The sequence below is a fragment of the Lissotriton vulgaris genome, chromosome 8 (assembly GCF_964263255.1).
Source record: "Lissotriton vulgaris chromosome 8, aLisVul1.2, whole genome shotgun sequence".
NCBI lineage: Eukaryota > Metazoa > Chordata > Amphibia > Caudata > Salamandridae > Lissotriton > Lissotriton vulgaris.
The window spans coordinates 1,069,031,733-1,069,054,935 of NC_141696.1; positions in this window are offsets into that span (position 1 = coordinate 1,069,031,733).

Here is a 23,203-nt window from a genome sequence, read left to right on the forward strand (position 1 = left end):
TAAAAACAGAGTCAAAAACAGGAGACCAAGAAGCACAACGTCTGGGGTTAAACTCGCTGAAAAAGCCAGGTCTAACAATCGCTGTTTATTTTTTATGCATATTCATGCCCTTACACCCCCTTGTCTCTCCTATATTATTTACAACTACTCACTTTCTAGGAATATTTACTCTATTTTGCAATTTCTACTAGCTACTCCTCACCAAAGCGTTTCGTTCAATTTCTGCTTTCACGCTGGTCACTCACAAGCTTTGGAATTCTCCTCTTTACAGTCGCACCACTCATACATATACTCTTTCCACGCACAGCTGAATCACAATTTCACCACACTTCAATCGTATTGTTAAATCTCTCTTGTTATTCAGTTGTTTTAATTCTTACATCATGTATGTGATTTGTTAATAAACTCTTGACCAACCTTTATATTTTCTTTAAGTTAATGGATCTTTGTTGTAGCCTGAGAAGAGAACGGGTTACTGACAAATTTAGATCCATAAACTGTGTGACCAAATATGACAACACATTAAGAATCAGAGTCCGTACCTTAAAGTTGAAAATTGATTTATTATAAACTCAAAGCCAAAGTAAAATAAATCAGACACAAACACATACATAACATATATAGAATTATTAAAGGAAGACCAAATTGACATTCAATTTTGGTACTTAACAGCAAAGAACAAATCAATATTTCCATAATTGTAATCCAAAATTTTAGAAACACAGACTGCTGAGTGTACTAATGGTTACAATCCTTCTGCCCATACATCAGAAAGAGTTGCAGAATCTAGCTATCTCTAAAATAAACGTAGAGTTATGGAAACCCTATTAATCCAGAAGAAAAAAAGGTGTAAACATCATCTGTATGCAAAGATCATGTATAGCATAAAGCCACACAATCAGAAGTCAGGAGAGATCTGTACCTCTCAAAGTCTAAAAGACATCTCCCTGACTACAAGATAAGTTCACTAATAAGAACAACACAGAAAGTTTGAGTCACCTAACCTCACATTATTCAACCTCATTATTTTCAATTTCTATGAAGAGTTTGAGCGCCTGGTATAATACTACCATTTTCCAGTCTTCGCTTTTGAGGCATCCTTAAATTCCTCCCTTCAAAGGATATCACCAAACTGTAGCACGCCCTTGTTCTTCTTATTAAATTTCATTGACCTAGCCAGTTCTTCTCACATCACTATCTTAAAATACAATATTCTTTCACTAACTAAGAATGCTTTGGTCTTCACCTGCAAAAGGGAATAATATATTGCAAACAACTTTCACATCCAATGTCAAATGTCCTAATTGTAGGCTCAAGGCCAACATTCCCTCTAACTTAGCAAGTTACTTTCAAAAGCATATAATTGTGCAACACACATACAATCCTGTAAATACATTATTATCTATAAGGTTATTCCTCTATATTGCACATTTGCACAAGAATACATTTTTATTTATTAGAACAACTGACCATGCTATAGGTGCAACACCAACATCGATCGTCCAGCTGTTCCTAAAAGAAAAATAGTTCTATCCTGAACAGCCCATTTTGGGCAGGTTCAAGCTATTCTCCCTGTAGATCACCTCAGCTCCCACCATCCTATTCATGCCACCCTGATTTGATCAAAATTGCTAGGGCAGCTTCTACTAGTGTATATATAGTATTTTCTGTCATCATACACCAGCCCACTTCCACTCATTCCCCATGGGCCTTTATGGACTTCCCATTTATGTGCGATGTCTCTATTCACCACTATCAGGCCTAGATCAAAACAGCATTCTGATCTCCTGTGCATCCATCCGCCAGCGGTATAACCTGAAACTTTGCCTGTAGTGATAGCCCTATATTGGCCTCTATTTCAGTGCACACTCTCCTCCAGTATTTCCCTACCACTGCGCAGCTCCAGATTACACATAAGAATGTACCTTTTGACTCATCTCCCCCTTAGTTATATATTGGTAACCAAACTGGTAACACCTGTCATGTGCATTTATTCTTTAACATTTTAGTTGAAAATATCAAATCTCGATCTGATCACACTTCACACGGATGCATATATTCTTGTCAGCTAGGCATATCCGTTATCATCCATTTCATCGCATCTCTTACACAAGGCTTCCCCTGTTAATCTAGGTTTTTCCAGGGTATTTACCATAAGGTCGTATTGGTGCAGGAAATGTTTTTTTTTTAGTAGTCTACCTCCCATCATATATATTCCAGTGATGATTACTCAAGCCTATTAGTCATGTCCTTCATGCTCAGATTAATCGTGCTTCTGAGTTGTGAATATTTGAACCTTTGTGAGTCATGTAGGCAATATGCAGTGTGTCCTTGTTCAAATGTATTTTATTTATTTATTTAATGTGATTTTATATAACACAAACATTACCCGAAGGTGTCAGAGTGCTTTACAAAAGAACCAGTTGTGTTTCATAAGAACTTTGGATTACATGAGTTACTTAAGAGATACAAGCTGAAAAAAATTGCAAATGTATAAGGTGTAAAGTCACTCAAGGAAGACATATAAACAGGAAAAAATTGCACATGTACAAGTTGTAAAGTCACTCAAGAAACAGATAAACTCTAAAATCTTATAGGAATGGAAGTAAGTACAAAGTACATATACTAGTGGTTAGAGTTCTATATATACAAATACTACATTCACAGAGGAGTACATTTTAACAGCGATTAGGCTTGTACAATTATATAATACATATATATATATAGATATTCACTGAAAACGCCATAGGTTTCAGGGGTGTTATGGTTAGCTGGACATTTCACTGGTACAAATCCATAGAAATTCCTCCGTTATAGTTAATTCTGCTAACTATAACTCACGCCCCTGCAATGCACTGCTGATGACGTCACATATTACATCACTCATGACATGGTCAGTGACATCACTGATGACATCATGACATCACTGATGACATCATCCAGTGACTGTGTTTTTCTGTAAAGTTTAAATATGTTTAATATATTTATAGGGAAAGGGGCATTGAAGAATGAGTCGGTGTATAAGTGTCTGAATGGATGATTTAGTAGGTGCATGACTGACTCTATAAGTGAGTGAATAAACGCATCTTACTGAATGCATCGGTTAGTGACTAAACTGTGTGAATGTCTGTGTCTGTCTGTCTGTTGGTGTGTAACCGGCTACATGGGTATGTGAATAGCTACATGAGTGTCTATATGTGTTATTGATTGGTTGTCTAGTATCTGAATGGGTGGGGTGTGTATGAATCAGTGAATATATGTGTGAGTGGGTGATTCACTGGGTGCATGGTTTCAAGAGTGCATCTGTTATGGCCTTTATGGTTGGGTGAGTGCGTGTATGGGTGTGTTAGTGAGTGAATGTATATCTCAGTGGTACATGTGTGAGTAACTATATATGTGAAAGGCAATATATATATGTGTGTTGGAGTATATAAATGGCTATACGTGATTCTGAGAGTGGCTGTATGGATGAGTGTGTGCTTCTAACAGTGATTGTATATGAGTGTAGGAATGTGCTAGTATTTGTATGAGTCATTGAGCTGGTGTGTATATAACTGTATAGGTGAGTAAATGGCAGTATGATTAATTATTTGCATGACTGACTAGGTGTGTGAGTACCTCTATGGATGAGTGGTGGTGGTTTGTGAGTGTTTATATAGATGTATGAGCGCTTATGATAGTCCTGTACTGAGTAACAATAGGTATGAGTGACTGTACAGGTGAGTGAGTGGATGCGTGTGTAAACCTAAGAATCAGTGTGTGTGTATGTGGCAGTCCCCAGGGCTTGGGGGGGCCTTGGATGCCCCCCCACCCATTAAAAAAGAAGCCCCAGGAGGTGGCGGTCCCCGGGCAGTTGCGGGGGGATTGGGCCACACCACACAATTTTTTTCTCTGCCCCCAGGATCTGGCCCAACCGGGGGTTAAACAATAATGAAGCGCATTTTTAAAAAATGTCAGCCAAAATTCGCCCTGGGTTCGAGAATCTCGATGATTTTTTTTTAATGCATTTTTGGACCGTGGGCGCCCTTGTGGGACCCCCTGAGCAGCCCTAGGGGGTCAGGGTGTTTCTAATATGCCGCCTTTTCTTGTTTTTTTACATCTGTTTCCCTGTTTTCTTGTGCCTCGGATACCGAGGCACAAGATGGCTGCCAACACTTTCTGGTTTGGAGTGTTAACAGCCAATTAGCATGAAGCTCGTGATTGGCAGGGTGCGCGGATCCTCTATGCCTCTAAATATCGATATTTTTTTTATTTTTCTTCTCAGCAACTACTAAATGGATTTACACCATTTAAGAAAAATAATGCTTTCTGAATCAAGCACTACCTTTCTGCCAAATTTGGTGTAATTCCATTCAGCAGTTCCAGCTGTAGCTGTGTCTAAAGTTTCCTATGGGAATTAACATGGAGAAAACATGTTTTGGAAACCCCCTTTTTTCTCACCCCCTGCATGCCGAATCACCCCGAAACTTTTAAGGTGGGAGCAATCCGGAGCGTCCAATGAGTTTTGAAAATTTCGCGAAGTTTCGTCAACCCGCGCCAAAGTTATTGGGAAAAGAAAAAACGCTTTTCCTATGGAGAATAGGTCCTAACTATATATATATATATATATATATATATATATATATATATATATATATATATATATATATATATATATATATATATATATATTGAGTAAGTCCAGCAAACAGAGAAAAACAATTGAGGGTAATCAGGAGTCGGGAGGGAAGAAGGAATGGAACAAAAGTCAAGTGGCAGGTCCGGGTGGTGGGTATAGAGGGAGACTATCTCCAAAAGTGGCAGGATGCTCAAAAGTCACCAAGGTCAAGAATCCCGAAGAGGAACCCAGAGAGCAGGATTCCATTGAGTAGAGTCAGAGGGAGGACGCAGCCACAAAACCAAAGGTGGACTGAAAGCTGTAAGATGCATGCGCAGGCTCTGGACCACGGGGGCATTGGTGTTGACGATCCGCGAGAAGAAGGTCCGGGGAAGTCAGCATGGGAGTTAGGGAGTAGTTTTAGCGAAATGGGAGGCAGCTGCGATGTCCGGGGCACCCCTGCCAGGCTCAGAATGTTATGGAAAAGCCCAGGAGTATCGCACTGCAGCGCCAAGTAGATTCACCACCACTGCATCCCATACCTGGAGAGGACTCACGAGTCCCAGATGTCCGATCGGAGGCGAAGCTGGAGGGCAGGCAGAAGGGGAAGAATCTGGGGTCACGCCCGGTAGGCCGGGGGATGATCAGGAGGGGTGAGCCTAGTCCCCGCTCTTCACCAGCTATCCAAGGAGCTCCCAGAGGGGTAGAACACCATCAAGACAGGCTCCTACAATAGCCAATAGGAACGCATACCGGCATCACGGCCACTCGGGGACCCCCAGTCCCTAAGTGGTCAAATGGTCTACCAAATGGTAGAATGCCTTTTGAATTCCATGCATCCCAGAGGGTGAATTTTGCAATTGCGTCATGTTGGACCTGCCTCTTTGTCGGGTCACCCCAAAACTATTTTCTTTCCTCCTCCATTTTTCTGACCTCTTTATTTCTTGCCTTAAGGGCCTGGGCACTTTAAGACTGCCAACCAGTGCTAAACTGTTTGTGCTCGCTCCACTACAAATGGCAACATTGACTTATACACAAGTGGCATATTTAATTTACTTACAAGTCCCTAATGAAGTGGCACTATGGGCTCGATTCACAGAATGAACTTACTACTTTTGGCATTCACAGAATGCACTTACTACTTTTGGTATTCACAGAATGAACTTACTCATTTCGGTATTCACAGAAGTTAGGACTACTAACTTTAGGACTCTTAAATGCCTTCTGTGAATACCGAAAGTCTTAAAATTAGGATTTTTCTCAATTTAGTAGTAGTAAAGTTAGGACTACTAACTTTAGGACGCCTAAATGCCTTCTGTGAATACCGAAAGTCTTAAAATTACGATTTTTCTCAATTTAGTAGTAGTAAAGTTAGGACTACTAACTTTAGGATGCCTAAATGCCTTTTGTGAATACCGAAAGTCTTAAAATTACGATTTTTCTCAATTTAGTAGTAGTAAAGTTAGGATAATTAACTTTACTACTACTAAATTGAGAAAAATCCTAATTTTAAGACTTTCGGTATTCACAGAAGGCATTTAGGAGTCCTAAAGTTAGTAGTCCTAACTTTACTACTACTAAATTGAGAAACATCGTAATTTTAAGACTTTCGGTATTCACAGAAGGCATTTAGGCGTCCTAAAGTTAGTAGTCCTAACTTTACTACTACTAAATTGAGAAAAATCCTAATTTTAAGACTTTCGGCATTCACAGAAGGTATTTAGGAGTCCTAAAGTTAGTAGTCCTAACTTCTGTGAATACTGAAATGAGTAAGTTCATTCTGTGAATACCAAAAGTAGTAAGTGCATTCTGTGAATACCAAAAGTAGTAAGTGCATTCTGTGAATGCCAAAAGTAGTAAGTTCATTCTGTGAATCGGGCCCTATGTGTGCACAGGGCTTGTTAATTATTTGTTGCTAGACGGTCTGCAGGACTGATTGTGCCACCCACTTAAGCAGCCCTTAAAACATATCTTAGGCGTGACAGTGCAGCCTGTATATTTCAACCTGGCAAAATACATCTTTTTCCAGGCCTAAACCTGCCTTTTTTAATACATTTAAGTCACCCCTAGGGTAGGCCCTGGACAGCCCACAGGGCAAGGTGCAGTGTATTAAATAAGTTGGACATGTACTTTTAAGTTTTACATGTTCTGATAGTGACAAACTCTTACATTTGATTTTCACTACTGCAAGGCTTATCTTTCATACAGGATAAAATTAAAGTTGCATAATTATATTTTCAAATGGGAAGAGATAACCAGTTCATGCTTGGGGTCTCTGGAATCACAATTTTAAATCCTCACTTAAAAAAAAAGTCATATTATAAATTGTAACTTTGAAAATGCCACTTTTAGAAAGTTAACAAGGTATCTAGTTGCCATATTTATTGATGTATTCAAAAAGAAAGGTACCAATGTTCTAATTTCATTAGCCCTTGTGGTTTATTTCTCTTTTCTTTTTTTTTTTAAAAAAAGCATGTTTTTTTTTCATTAAGGCATGTCTCAAGGGCAACACTTAGGGGACTCATTATGATGGCAGTTGGATTTTTTCTGGCCGCCAAGTAGCGGAGATTGGGTCTGACCGCCATGCGTGCAGCCGTCCCGCCCATGGTATTATGATGCGACCGCCGCACACATCACAGTGATTGGGTTTGTCTGTCATGCTTCCAGCGGTCCCGCCCTGTTGTATTATGATGGGCCGGCCACTGCAGCGGTTGTATTCTGCAGGTTTAACATTGTGGCGGGTGGTACTGGCGGCAGCACTGCTGCGTCGTGAAAACGAGAATGTTGTGCACTTCACTGCACCACGTGGCAGGCACTACACTGTGCCTGCCACTTGGCACAGTGAAATGAGGGGGGTACCATGGGCACCCCCCCCAGTGCACCCACCCCCCAAAACGAGGGGGGGCCTGCTACAGGCCCCCAGATCTAATACCCGCCAGCCTTTCCATAGTGAAGAGACCACCGCGGAAAAGCTAGCTTCTGCATGCATCCTGATCCGGATGGCGGAAAAAGCTAGGCACCGGCACCATTTTAGCAGTCCAGCTCTGCCCACCAGGCCATCAGACGGATTGCTACCAGCAGAAAAGTGGCATACGGATTTTCACACCGTTGCGTCACCACCACCATCATGATCTGACCAGCGGGTTTCAATGTTACTATCACGGTGCGGAGGCCAACACCGGCCTGGCGGTGGCGTTTCGCCCGCCATCATATTAAGCCTCTTAGTTTTCAAAAAAAAAAATACAAACAAACATTACACAATTGATATACATGAATTACCAAACAACATATAATGACCTACTAACATATTCATATACATAAACAACATCAAACACTTCTTTGACTTGTCCTTCATTATCACATTAACACTTTTTTTATTTGTTTAGCCTCCTTGTTGCGTCCTATGGTCCCCTTGATATTCTGTTGTGTTGTGTTGTGTTGACCTTGTCAAAGCGCCAGGACGCCCCTTTGCTGGGGCAGCTGTGCGCTGTACAAATAAAAATAACATAACATAACACTTGGCGGATTGTTCACTTTATGTTATGTATAGTGTGTCCTGCCAATGTGTATTGCCATGGGGTCACTAATTTTTAATGCTCCTCTCAAGGAGAGAGTAGCTACATTTCTAGATCCCTCTCAGACACTGTTGATGCGACTGTTCTTTCCCCAGGACATGGGTCAATGCGTTTCAAGCCCCTAATTATTCCAGGGGTTCTCCTCAGGACCTTGAATCGGTCATATCTCTGGTCGTGTCACAATGGAATCCTTCATTGTCGAATATCCCCACAAAGGATAATTGTAGGAAAATTAGTTCCTTTAGATTAAAAAGCACTGTTCATCTGCCTTTGCCTTTAGCCTTCCTGTTTTCAATGTGTGCCTTCAATAGTACTTGAAGTTCCTTTCATTCTATCTGCACACTGGCTTCAATGTTCACTGTTTAACTGTTTGAAGTGTTGCATAAATACCTTGCACATTGTGTCTAAGTTAATCCTATCTGCTCTGTGTCAAGCTACTAGGGGGTTGAGTACAGGTTAATTTGGGGATTGCTTGTGCCATACCCTGACAATGATTGTGATTGCTGCTTGACCAGGGCTCACACCCTAGTCAACCAGTAATCCAATATTTTACACATGACAGTGTTTAAATCCTTTAAGGGTTCTCAGTTCTTTTAATTTGTTCCCTACCCACAGTGGTGTCCTGGGGCCTCATTTATGAAAAGTGACGCATCGCTGCGTGAAAACTGCGATGCGTCACTTTTCACTGCGCACTCCTTGCGACATTCCTGATGCGTCATATTTAATGTATGACGCATCATGTCGCAAGGAGTTACAGATACGTCAGTATTTCTGACGTATCTGTAAGTGCAAAAGTGACGCATTGCTGGAGTGTGTCACAAAGCGTCCTTTCACATGGGGAAAGCCCCATGTGAAAGGGCTTGCATCAGTCTTACGCCTGCTGTGAGGCAGGCGCAAGATTTTGACGCAACAGCGTCCTAAAAGTGACGCAGTGATATCTCATAGATTTCACTGCGTCACTATTACAAGGCTTTTTGCGGGGGAACGCCCCCTCTGCATACATTATACCTGACGCAGGTATAATGTGGCGCAGGGGTTTAAAAAGTGACGCATCTACCTAGATGCGTCACTTTTTAAATATGGCGCAACAGGGCGCATTTTTTACACCGCTGGTGCGTCACAAAAAGTGACGCACCGGCGGCGCAAAACTGGCGCAAGGCCTTCATAAATAAGGCCCCTGGTGTCAATTTGCTTTTCCAAGGCATTTAACATTATTTACTGTTCTGCTGGCTGTGAGTTTCCTGCAGCTGTGCTTTCCGCCTCCATTGCAGCAAATGTTCATATTGATTCCATCTTTTTCTGCTAGTTTGTCATTTAGAGCAAGTATCCACTAATTGATAGTCATCAATTGCACTGCCTAAATACTTTCAAGTATTCAGGAGGGCTATTTCTCTGTCATTGAAGCTCCAACATTGCAATTTCTATGCCAAACTGGCAAGGTTCTTCAAAACTATTTGAACCAGCCCAATTTAGTTTCTTAAAGAATATAGGGGTATGGGGTAGGGCATGGTTCGCAGTACATAACAATACTTCAGAAGAGCTATCATTTTTAATAGGGCCTCTCAGCCTAACTATGAAAGGGAGAGGGTTTGATTTTGGTGCTTGGCCTCATGGCATGGGCTTTGAGCGAACAACCCAACGCCATGCATGGCCTTCCGGCATGTGCAGTGTGTGGTTGGTCTTGCAGGTCATTGCCGCTCTCAAGCAGACTTACTGACTTTGTCAGTCACAACACCAAATTGTAAAAAGTGAACTTTTGCTTTTATCAAAGAAAGGGTAAGGATATCAATATATATAAAGCCGACCTTTCATCTTTCTCCAAAAACTTCCAATAGTTTAAATCTTTTGTGTATTTCAGTATTTCACGTAATGCAATGTGTTTTTTTAAATTTAAAAAGTTTTTATAAATGATTTTGTTGCAAGGCAGCGGTTGGCATACATACATGAGTTAAATACATTGTGAACAATATGGTTGCAAGGTATTTACACATAGGGAATATACAAATTGACAAACATGGATAGAGAGATCACAATAACGTATTGATATCTATGTTGCTTAACCGCGTGTTTGAAAAATAAAAGAGTAGAAAAGAAAGAAGAAAGGAGAGGGAGATAGAATAAGGAAGAAACACAAATAAATAGAAAAGCAAAATAGTGGAAGGAAGATTGCTAAATTTAACAGACGGTTAATGTGAAGGACCTGTCAAGCCTAAATACGCTGTGTCTGCAAGATAACGTTAGAAGGCACTGAAATATTGGTTGCAAATCAGCATAGTGGGCTGTTGGTAGTGATGGTGTATAAACAGTATATCGTAGTGACTCAGGGAGGATTGAGCAGCGCAAGGTATCAATCTAGGCTGTTCCATAGAGGTTTATTAGCTGAAATCTAGGGATGCTGGGTAGACAGTGTGGAGTGTGCGCCCCTAATGTATCTCATCCACTCCCACCATGTGTTATTGGAGGCATTCCCCAATTATTTCCAAGAAGACAGAACGGTTTTGTGGTCCAAGGTAATCAGTAAATCTATTAGGAGTAAGTCGTCGGTTGTGGCCTAGTTGTGTAAGAGGGACTGAAAGCACCACAAATGGAAAACGAAAAAATCCTATGAAGTTTAGAGTGAATTATGTTGTCAATATTGTTGTGGATATTGATCCATAATGTGTGGAGCAAAGGACATCCATACATCAGGTGACGAAGGTCCGCATTTTCGGTGTTACAATTCCAGCAGGTGTCTTTGTCCATGAGACCCAGTGCAACTAAGCGGTGTGAGGTCCAAAAGATTCTGTGAAGCATGTGTAGTTTGGTCTGGGCAAGATTTGGTGTGATTGTTTTAGTGGATACTGAAGCCCACAATTTTGGCCAGTCAATGTCTGATTGGTTAGATAGTCCATCTTGGGACCAGTCAGTGCACTACTTTCTCTGAGTAGCAGAACATAACAAAATACATCTAGGTCTACGTTTGGCATATATCTTAAAGGCTACGTGTCCTCCTCTCACCAGTAACATTAGGTTGGAGTGTGAGGCATCTCTAAAAGGGAAGACTTTGTGTTTGGAGGTGGCTACTTTGAGTTTGAGGAAGTCATATTGGACCAAGATCACCCATTGTATAAATTCCCTTTTACCTCCATGATTTGCCTTTAGAGAAGTTGGATCAACTTTAATGTCTTCATAGAACCAAAATCTGGTCTGTAAAGAGTTTTTAAGATTCACCACCACAAGGTGAAGATCGAGCTGTAGCAAAATATTTCTTGTGTGTTTCAGAATTAGATTGTCAAAACTGTGATGATCTTTGGAAATAGTTAGGAAAGATATCAATGAGAGATTATCCGTAAGAGATTGTTCAAGGGAGAGCTATGGGGGTATGAAGTCAGAGGTATTGTCAAGCCATTTCTCCACCAGGGAGGACAGAAAGGCGAGTTAGTGCTTCCAGAAGTCTGAAAATTAGCATCTGGATGTTTAGGTAGGCAAATATTTTTATGCAAGAAACAAGTTTTTTTAGAATTCCAAATGAATTTGTTAAGAAGGTGATCTATGTTGTGGAAGAATTCATCTGAACAGAGGATGTTTAGCAAGCACCTAATAATCGGAATGATAACCATTTTAATGGATTCAAGTTTGACCCACCATGTCATGGATATTGATGATCAACCTTCCAGGAATTTCTGAACCTTTTAGCGGACCAAGGACTCATTATGTTGTATAGATTCCTTGAGACATTTATTAAATTCAAGACCTAAGTCTTTGGGATAATTCAGCTGCCACAATAAACTCAAGGATCCCAGAACCTCTTTGGTACAGATAATGTTAAGTGGATGGACCTTAAATTTATCCCTATTGAGGGTATAGCCTGAAACCAAGGAATATTCCTCGATTTTGGCCATAATTTCAGGAATAGCAGTATCTGCGTGTTCTGTTATTATTAGGATTTCATCCGCAGAGGCCGCTGTTTTATAAGATTTGCCATTAATATTTAGACCTATTGAAGTATTACATTCATACAAGAGTGGTTCAATGGCAAAAAGGAAGAGGGAAGGGGAAAGAGGGCAGTTTTGACTGGGGCCTTGTTTGAGTGGAAACGAGTCAGTTTTTACAACATTAGACCTGAATTTAGCACTGGTATTTGAGTGCAGGGCCATTACCATTATGAATGATTTGCATATATTAATGCAGATATCCAATCTGGAAACGTGCCTGCTGGCGCACTGCTGGTTGGGGCATGAAGTCTCCTTGGTTGCTGAGGTGTCCATGGGTGCCAACAAGGCTTCCTGATACACAGCAGGATTACTGAAAGAGCTTTGGAGGCCAGCCCTCTTTCTCCACCACTGCAAATGCACCTCCTGGCATGCTACTGGTTGGGCGATGAAGTCATCTTAGAAGCTGAGGGTCCTTTAGGGCAGAGGCGTCAGATGTAAAACTCACACGCATGTACGTCAGATGTACAATGTAGTGTGTTTTTAATTACAGAGGACCAGGACGGAGAACAGCCAGGCAGGGTAGGTGGCACACAACAGGTAAGTGGCTTTTTTAACATTGTGAAAGTCTTTGGGAGGGGGAGGTAGCGGCTAATTCCGCTCCACCACAGAGGCAGAATTTTTTGCCTACTCCGTGTTCGCCATGGAGCGCAGAGTATATAAATCTCTGCAAACTCTGCTGATGGAGAAGAGTTACCCAACCAGGGTTAACACCCATACAGTTGCTCACACATCCATTCACTTACTCATAGATATACTAACACATCTACTCTCTCATCTATGCAGTCACTGAGACAGGTACATACTCTCCCATACAACCTCTCTCACACTCAGTTACTCACCAATATAGCCACTCATATAACCATTCACTCACCCATACAACTACATACATACTCACTTGATCTCCCATACACCCACCAGCACACCCATACAGATATGTATGTACCTGCTCAGTCACCTATTCAGTCTTTTATACACTCTCTTATTCACCATTTACAACCACTTACAAACCAACTCACTCAGCCATGCAGATATTCATACAGCCACTCACTTACTTATACACCCACTAACACACCCACTCTCTCACCCACACAAAAACTCACATACCCACTTACTCAGGTATACATTCTCTCGCTACCCACTAACATTTGTATATATCCCTTACAAACCCACTCACTCACACCAAAAAACACTCCCACAGTCACTTACAATAGTATATATGTTTAACACTCAGTAACTTATGGAATACACTCACAATCACTGGAGATGCTATCAGTGATATAATTAGTGATGTCATCATTGATGTCATTTGAGATGTTATGAATGATATCACTGAGCATGTCATGAGTGATGTAATATGTGAGGTCATAAGCATTGCATTGCGGGGAATGAGTTATAGTTAATCATAACTGCTGAATTTCTCTGGATTTGTATTTGTATGAGTAAAACTCAACCCTAACTATGACATCCCTTGGCGCGGCTTGACGAATCCTCACAGACTTTTCAAAAACCTTCCCATTTTTGGTTCAGCTACTGTGTTGAAAGTTTCGGGTGATCCATCAAGCAAAGGCCGAGAAAAAGGGGGGGTTCAAAGCGCGTTTTCCCCATGTTACGTCTATAGGGATTTTTAATTTTTTGAACACGACTACAGCTGGAACTGCAGGACAGAATTACACCAAATTTGGCAGACAGCTAGATGTTGGTCCAGAAAGTTTACTTTTTATCATTTGGCGAAAATCCGTTCCTTAGTTTCAGAGATATTTAAGTAAAAAAAAATATAGATATCTGGGGACTCGAGTCCTTGCAGTGGATTTGCGGATCCTTATGAAGTCTGATTCAACAAGGAAGTGTTGGCAGCCATCTAGGGATTCGGCTTGAAGCCGAGTCCCACAAAAATGTTACAAGTAAAGAAAAGGGGGCAGGGTAGGAATACCTTGACCCCCCCAGATATGGTGAGGGGTCCCAAAGAGACACTGCTGGAGCTTAAAAGTACTTTTTCTTATTTAACTTTGCTACAAATTTTAGAGAGAAACCGCAGAACTATGCACATTTTTTTTAAAAAGACACACAGTCTCCAGCATGTCTTTATTATGAAGTCCCCAAATACCTGGGTCAGTGTTAATTCGTTCTGCAGTAGCGCCCACACCGCAGACCCTGGGACAAACAATATATTGATACAGGGGGCCCACATGATTCCCCACAGACCTAAGGACCACCACCTACCCGGGAAATTGTTTTCAAATTAGGTGGGGGTCACACTGGACAAACCCTTGTTCCCTGGGTACCTCCACCTCCCCAGGGCAATGAATAATATAATTGCAGGGGGACCCACCCGCCCCTGCAGGCTCGAGGACCGCTACCACCCCAGGGCAATGATCGATAGAAATGCGGAGCGCCCGGATGGCCCGCTCCCAACCCCCCAGACCCCCATGTCTCAGGGGCAAATAACTTACAGAAATGCTGGTAGCCCATGTGGCCCTATCACAGCCCTGGGGACTGCCACCCTCCCTGGGCAATGAATCATAGAAGTGTAAAGGGCCCCTGTGGTCCTACCACACCCCCAGGGACCACCACATTCACTGGGATCAAATAATATAATGGAGTGGGTTTCATTCCAGACCCCAGGACATGGGGACCACCACCCTCCCAGGGCTAAAGTAACGATTGGAGGGGTCCACTGCAGACCCCAGGCCATGGGGAACACCACCTTAAAAGGGATAAAGTAAAGATTGGAGGGGGACACTTTCCTTTTTATTATTCCCTATGATTGTCATTAAAAAATGTTTGCTTGATAGTGGTCAGACATTCCTCTTTGTCCCTCCTTTTTGTGTTTGGTTTCGTTCCACAGGACACCACCCAATTACATTTCAAAGTACACTTCTGTGTTTATGTGTTCATTTGAGAGACAATATTTTTCTTTGATTCCTGCTCATGTCACTGTTTGGTTGTTTTCAGTGGTTCAGCTTTGGCGCCTGTCAGTTAATCCCCATGCCCTATCCAAATACTGAGATAAAATGCCAGACACTTCAGGCGCTGTGTTATAAATTGCCTCTTTAATTTTCTTTGACTTCAAAGTGTAAGGATTGCCCCGAAACCCCCCCCCGCTTTGCTGTTTTTTTATTTAGCGAGCCTCGGTCTCCAGACCCTCAGCAGTCTATTCGTTTGGCACAGTTAACAGCAAGGCTTGGGTAACTCCCATCACATTTTCTCTGACAATTTCCCCTCTACCTGACAAATGGGAGCAGCATTTGTCCCTTCCACATTGCTGCATGCCAGCCCGGTGCATCTTACTTTCATCCTCCTCCTCTCAAAGCTCTAATTTCAAAGCACAATCACTGCAACTCCCCAGGGACTCCACAGGAACATTTGGCTCGGGCACGCCTCGCTACTCTGACGATACAGGTTCGGGGGGATGGACATCTGCATTATATAAAACATTCGGATCGTACACACTTCAGGCTCATTTCAGTTTTACTTTACCCTTGGACAGGCACCAGGAGGATACCAACCCGGGCCTTTAATACAAGCGCACGTCTTTGGACAATATTACCCATATTACTACTGGCTATTGTGACACTCAAGTTTTTGGTCTGATGTCTGAAGAGAAAATATACGAGTTTATGTCTGTGCAGCGCTCAAGGCGCTGACTGTTGTCTTTTGATACCTCGGATCGGTTAAACAGAAGCAAATCTGCGTTTTACAAAGAATTTGAGCTTGAAGCTTTCCACTACTGTAGATATACCATGGATGCATTTTGGACGCTGCTAAATTTCCAGCATACTGTGCAGGATCCTTTTGGGAAGCACAGCATGTACCATTATTACTGATCTTGCTGCCCAGGACCGACATAACAGCTATATTCAACTGATTGACTTCATGTATGGAATTGAGTAATTGCGGATACACTTTTGTGCCCTGAGGAAGCTCTCATCTTGGGAGCGAAACGCGTTGGCTGTTACTCTGTCTTAAATGTTTTTACATTTTGGAAAAATTCCGATCTAATAAAGAAGTGACTAATTCTCAAATATCTTTGGCCTTCTGGACTTTGTTAAGTCGTGCACCCCCATTTGTTTTCTAACTCCCCAGGGACTGTGAGACTTTTTTTATTATATGAGGTGAACTCTAGCGACCTAAAGGTGTTGGAGAGCTTTACATGAGCACTAGTTACATTACAAATCAACAAAAAGAGAGGTAGGGAGAGGGATGAACACTCTTCGTCCCCACTATAACTGGAAAAACAACAAAAGAGTGTTCCTTAGTTTCAAAATACAGAAGTAAGGGAGCACAAGAGACCAACACAAGCCCATTAGGTTTGTTTAGAAAGCCCTCACTCACCGACCTGGTCGGTGACATGCTTTATCATCGGGCCCCACTGGGTGTGACCGAATGTCACCCCAGTGTGCTACAACGCCAGATTTACTGCGGAGCTGGTAAATGTGAAGATGTGAGGGCTATGTGGTGAGTTAAGTGAACAGAGTGAAGTGGTGAATTTAAAATTGCCTTGTATGTATCAAAAATTGATTTAATGGTTGATCATCAAGAGCAAGACTAAAAAATGTGTTGGTAAACACGGCCAACTAACTGGATGGTCTGTTTCCAATAACATTAAGTGAAGAGGTGATCGGTCAACATGTTTCTGCCGGTGTTGGTATAATTAACCTGGCATTCGTCAGGACCTAGAGTGAATAAACCCCGGCGGTATGGGCACGCTAAGGCCCACCCTATCAAGGGACTTGAAAGTGAAAAAGTGTCTGAACAGTGCAACAAAAGAGGGGGCTTCACCGAATAAAAAACGGGATGCACACAGCCTCTCAGTCTCTAGGTCAGAGACATAAAATTGAGTGCACTTTCAAAGAGATGAAAATTCACCCCATAGACCGCGGGAGGGGGGTGACGGCGTATTTTGGCACATCGCCCACGACGCCAGGCACCCGAAATTCCACCTGATCTGCCCTCGTAACCACCCGGTTCATCTCTTTGAAAGTGTAAATTAATAAAAAACACTAATTTGTAATCTCTTGATCTGATTTTATACTAATACACAATGCAGTTCTATAGAGCAGTTGAATAATTTGTAGCTAGACACAGGATTCAGTTGCTTCAGAGGTGAGCTGTAATTCACATTCCACAACAGTTATATATGGTTTTCACAAACACATTTCCTTGCCTGCCCTCAACATTCTTTTCATCAATTCTTAATGCATGTTTCAATATGGAAGAAAGAAGTCACCTCCTCACACAATCTCACCAGGGAACACATGATAATTTAAAGGAATTTGAGGAACATATGATAATTTAAAGGAATCTGAAAAAGTATTTTCAAGTCCAAAAGATCTGGCATTGGCTGCCAGCCTTTCCGTTTTGTTAATGCAAGCATTAACAAAGCTCTGTTTGTGCAAGACATGATTGTTAAGAAAGCTGCTGTGCTGCTGTAAATCTCAAAATAAATTGGCTAACAGCAAAGAAATGTTTGTTTAAAAAATCCCACATTGCCATAATTTTCCCTGACACTGAAATAGCACCCTGAGAGCTTTTCTAATCTTGTGTTTACTGCCGATGGCACGGACTGCAATGGGTTTGGGTCCAACCCCTAACAGGTTTCCCCTGGTCTCATGTGTGCCATCAGTGGAGGTATGGCAACTGTCAACAAGGACTGTCAGTTGTACTGTTGTATGATTATGTGCAGCAGGACCCTTGCGGTCCTTGACAGATTCCTTCCAAGGTTACATAATCAATTGGGAGGAATATGGGTGTGGTCAATAAAGTTTATGACATTGTGGGTTCAGTTAAAAGTTAAATACCGGGGAAAATAAAGATGTGTGTTACAGAGCTCCTTGTGTGGCATGGTCATTTGCGTGCTCCAAAGCTGATGAGGGCACAACAACTGATGACGAGTAGGGAATTCTTGCCCCAAGGAATCAAGACTGCTCTCCCTGAGAGTTTTCTGAGGTCCAGAAAACTGCTCGTGTGTGCCACTTGTGCCCCGAAGCAAAGTCTACGGTTGGTATATGTGGAGTCAAAGCAAAGCTCTAACTCGTACAAGGCCCATGAAGAATGTGAAGGCCCTACAGATGAGCACAGTCAAAAAGCCTGCCAGAAGCCTACTGGTAAGGCCGAAAGAAGAGATATTGAATCACAGTGTAAAACAGAGCCATTGTCCATACAAAGCAGAGACAATCAGGCACCAAGAAAGGCTAAAGGCAACAACAACTTGGTACAATGCACAAAGTTGAGAGTGGTGACGAACATGTGCATGAGAAAAAACTGTTAACAATAAGAAAGAAGATGGCACCATATGACATCGGGCTGGGAGTGATGACCCAGATGTAAGCACACAGCTGATGCTTATAGAATGCAGGTCCAAGTGAGCAGTGACTGTCATTGGGATAGCAAATACTCTCAATGTCAGTAAGTCCCAACACACGGTATGATGCTTCTTTGTTTTTGAAACCACCACCAGTTTTGATACTGCCAAAAAGCTGAATATTTGCATCAGATGAACTGCATGGATCAAAATGTTTGATGACTTCATAGATGCTCTAGAACAAGTAGATGACAAAAAGATAACCAAATATTTAAAGAACCTTGCAGGTGATGGAGAGAAAGAAGTGATAAAGAAAATATAACAAGACAATGAAGTATTGCACCGTCAAATCAAAGAAACGCTGGAAGCCAAGTTCAATCCAAAGCAGACTATTGGCTATGAAAGATATATTTTCAACAAAGCAAGACAGCACGCTGGTAAACTATAGATGAGTTTGTTGAAAGACTAGATACTCTCATCAAGCTATGAAAGTTCAGTGAATTCAATGATGAAGAAGCCATGCTTATCAGAGTCATCGATGGTTACCCCAGAGATTTGTTCAGGTGAATCATACTGAGAGAGACACTCAGTCTAGAAAAAGTACTCATTGCTCCGAGAGCTGAGGAATGTGCAGATCGACAGTCTGCTGATATGGAAACTGTAGCAGCCCAGAATGACTCAGCATTGATCATGAAAAGTAAGCAGAAACACAAAGTGGAGGCCCATAAGTCGAAGTCTCAGAAGAAAAATAAATTGTGTTTTTGATGTGGATTCTCGTTTCCATGGGAAGGTAAATGCCCCACCAATGGACAGAGATGCAAAGAGTATGGGAAAGAAACCCATCTCATAACAGTTTGAAAAGTGAAAGAGAAACAAAGTGCACCACGAAGAGGAGAGAAAATAAACACCAGAAATTTCCTGAACCATTTTACCCATGCCCACAAGGCCAAACAGCAACATCAACTGTGGCGAGTAGGACAAAACGAAGTCAATGGTCATCAAATTCATCTTCCAGATGCCATTCAAAGTCATCATCGAGCAACAGAGATATAGATGGATGTACAATGTTGATGTCGACCACAGAATGACATGCAAAGAAAAACACAAATCAAAGAGAGATAGCAACGTGAAGCAACCTAACTCATTTGGACATTTATCATAGACAGTGGTACATCGAATAATATCATGGTGGCAGATAAATACAACAAACTGTCTCTTATACCACGTCTAAAGCCATTGAAAATGAAGGTGCACACCAGGGCTGCTTCTACTCCATTGCAAAGTCAGGGGTTATTTGTGGGAACGATGAAGCATAAGAAAACAACAGCATTAGCACCAATTCATGTCCTCTCAGGTACTTTGTCGAGTGCATGTCTACTCAGTTTCAGCACTGCTGCTGACATGGGACTGATATCCATCAAGTGCAACCTCAATGCACATTCTGAAATAGTAAGTCAATGCCCGTCATTGTTTAATGGATTCCGGAAACTAAAGACAGCAACAAAGGTGCAACTTCACATTAATGAGGACATTCGTCCTACTGCTCAGTGACACTGTTAGACTGATTTTCACTTACAGGAGGCCTTAGGTAAAGAGCTAGAAACACTATTGAGGTATGACGACATTGAGTGCCTTTTTTTTTGGAATTATTTTTATTGCCAACGTGAGGTCAAACGAAAGAAAAAACAAAATACAATTCATCAGTTCCAATAAGAGAAGAATAAAGCCGAACATGGAAAACATTTTTACAGATAAGCAATTGATACCAGCATATTAATTTGTTACAGAATACATAAATCAAAAAGCTGATTCTCTATATAGTCTTTAAGTACAACCCATATCGATATTCCAATCTTTTTTTTCCTTATACCTTTTAAAGCATACAAGTTCCATTCTAATTCATATATATTCAACAATTTCGTTCTCCAAAATTCGAAAACAGGTGCTTCAGGTTGCAGCCATTCAGTAGCTATACATAATCGAGCGATAATCATTGCTACAAATAAAAAGTTTTTATATTTAGACAAGTCTGTATTTTCATTAGTAAATTGGGTCCTCCCCATTAACATAAGTGCTGGAGATATTTTTATAGGAAAATGAATAATTTCGGAAATAATATTTTCTATATTTAAGATAAAAGAACTCAATTTAGAACATTCATAGAAGATATGAAGAAGATCTGCTTCTTCTCCTCCACACCTGAAGCATTTTCTATCATATTGAGGGCCCCATGAAGACATTCGTTTAGGTGTATAATATAGTCTAAATAACGTTTTATATACTTGTGCCTTCATGTTGGCTGAGATACATATATCTTTAGTCATAAGGATGGTATCTACAATGTTCAAGTCATTGCCTTCTAATTGATTCTGCCAATATAAATTATATTTATTCAGATTGTCCTGTTTATACTCCAACAATAATTGATAAATCAGCCCTATCTTTTTCTTTGTTTGTATAGCATCTATTAAAGTATTAGATGTCAGTTTAGTTACTTTCTTTAGACAAAAATCCCTGATTTGTAGATACTTGAAGAAACTAGAGTGCAATATATGATATTTATTAATCAGTTCGGAAAAAGCTTTAAAGGTTCCGTCCTTCTGATATAAATCTACAATTCTTACCATCTCTTGCACACTCCATACCTTAGCCACCTGATCCCTAAATATTGGTGGAAGAATCTTCTCTGCTGAAAATGGAGTGTAAAAAATTATTTTCTCTAATTTCATTATATTTTTAACTTTCCTCCAGACTTTATATGCTGCATCAATCACCTTAAACCGGGTATGTTTGTAGTAATTGCCTTCCAACTCTTTCAATAAACACCCCTTTGAGTATTCTCCCAATAATAAATAAAATATTGAGGAAGACTCTGCCGGATCTTCTATTCGATCTCCAGTCAAGAGGATTTGCATTCTTTGTAAAAAGCATACATAATAATAAAACAAAAAATCTGGAATCCCCCGCCAGCCTCTCTCTTCCGGTAAAGTTAACCATTTCATTGCTCTCCTGGTTTTCCCAGGTGTCCCAAAAAATTTTGTACATAATGCTTGTAACTTATATATGTGATTTTGGGGAATTTCTAGAGGAATGCTACGATAAATATATAATATTTTGGGTAATATATTCATCTTAATGATGTTGCCTCTTCCAATTATAGAAAGTTGGAGTCTCCCCCACCTATCTAGTGATTGTCGAATTTGTGATATTATCCTAGTCGAGTTAGCTGCCACTATCTCCTGTGTATGTGATTTTATGATTATTCCTAAATATGTCACTTCTGAGACTACCCTATTGTCATTATATTGAAGACTATCCGTACAGAGTACCTGCGTTTTCGCAGCATTAAGTTTATAACCAGAGCTGTGTCCGAAATTAGTAGCTAAATGTTCGATCTCTATGATTGCTTGTCTGGGGTCTGTAGTCATAATAGCTATGTCATCAGCATATGCAAAAATTGAAAAGGGTATATTAGATACGATAAATGGTTTAACACGTAGTGATTCCTGTAACTTAATTAAAAAGGATTAATAAATAACGCAAAAAGAAGTGGAGAACAGGGGCATCCCTGTCGAGTACCCCTCGTAATGGTTATCTTATCTGATTTTTGCCCCATAGCTACAACTCTCGCGTTTGGTGATCGATATAGTACCTTAATAGCTGTTAAGAATTTTTTACCGAATCCCATCCTATCCATAACTTCCCATAAGTAAGCCCATTCCACGCGATCAAACGCTTTCTCGGCGTCCAATAAAATCAGCGCCAAATCTCTCTTCTCAGTTTCCGCTATATCAATTTAGAGTGATCACTTTAATCACTTTATTAATATGGGATACAGTTCCTCTTTTAGGGATAAAACCATGTTGATTTAATGATACTAAGGGTGTTATAATCTTAGAACTGCGATTTGCTAACATCTTTGAATAGATCTTGCTGTCGCAATTTAGCAAAGATATAGGTCTGTATGAGGCAGGCTCTTCTGGGGGTTTCCTTTTTTGGCAAAAACAACTATCGAGGCATCATCCCAAGACTGTGGAGCTTTCCCTAATTGTGCTCTTCTAAAAGTTCCTAACATAAGATTCTTCAGGGGATCGAAAAAGCATTTATAAACCTCGCTTTGGATGAGGTCAGGGCCGGCTGCCTTCCCATTGGACATATTTTTTATTGCGCTCTCCAGCTCTTCCATTGTAAAAGGTTGATCTAACACATCCTTCTCTATTTCGCTAAGTTTATTGAGTATCGTTTTATGCAAAAACGTATCAATATCTAAGTAAGCTTGTTTCGTATATAATTCTGTGTAGAATTGATAAAATATTTCCAGCATTTTTTGTGGGTCTTCGGAAATTATACCATTTTTATCTTTTAATCTAGCAATTTGGCAAGAGGATTCTTTCATTTTTAATTTTAATGCCAAAGCCCTACCTACAGCTTCCCCATATTCATGCATATACCTCCTGTATACCAAATATTTCCGAGCAATCTCCTGAGACCAGATTCCTGTAATATTCGCTCGACATTTAGCAATGAGACCCTCAAATTCCTGAATTTTAGTTATGTTATTAAGTCCCTCCTTAATTTCTGTGGTTAGATTTTCTTCTGCTTTGGCAAGCTGATCATAAAGATCTCGCATTTTACCCCGTTGTAAATTTTGATAATAAAAGCCATAACCCGTTGTTTCTTCTCTGAAGCATGCCTTCCATGTATCCCAAATTATATCAATTTCAGCCGAGCCCATATTATTCTGTATAAATTCTGT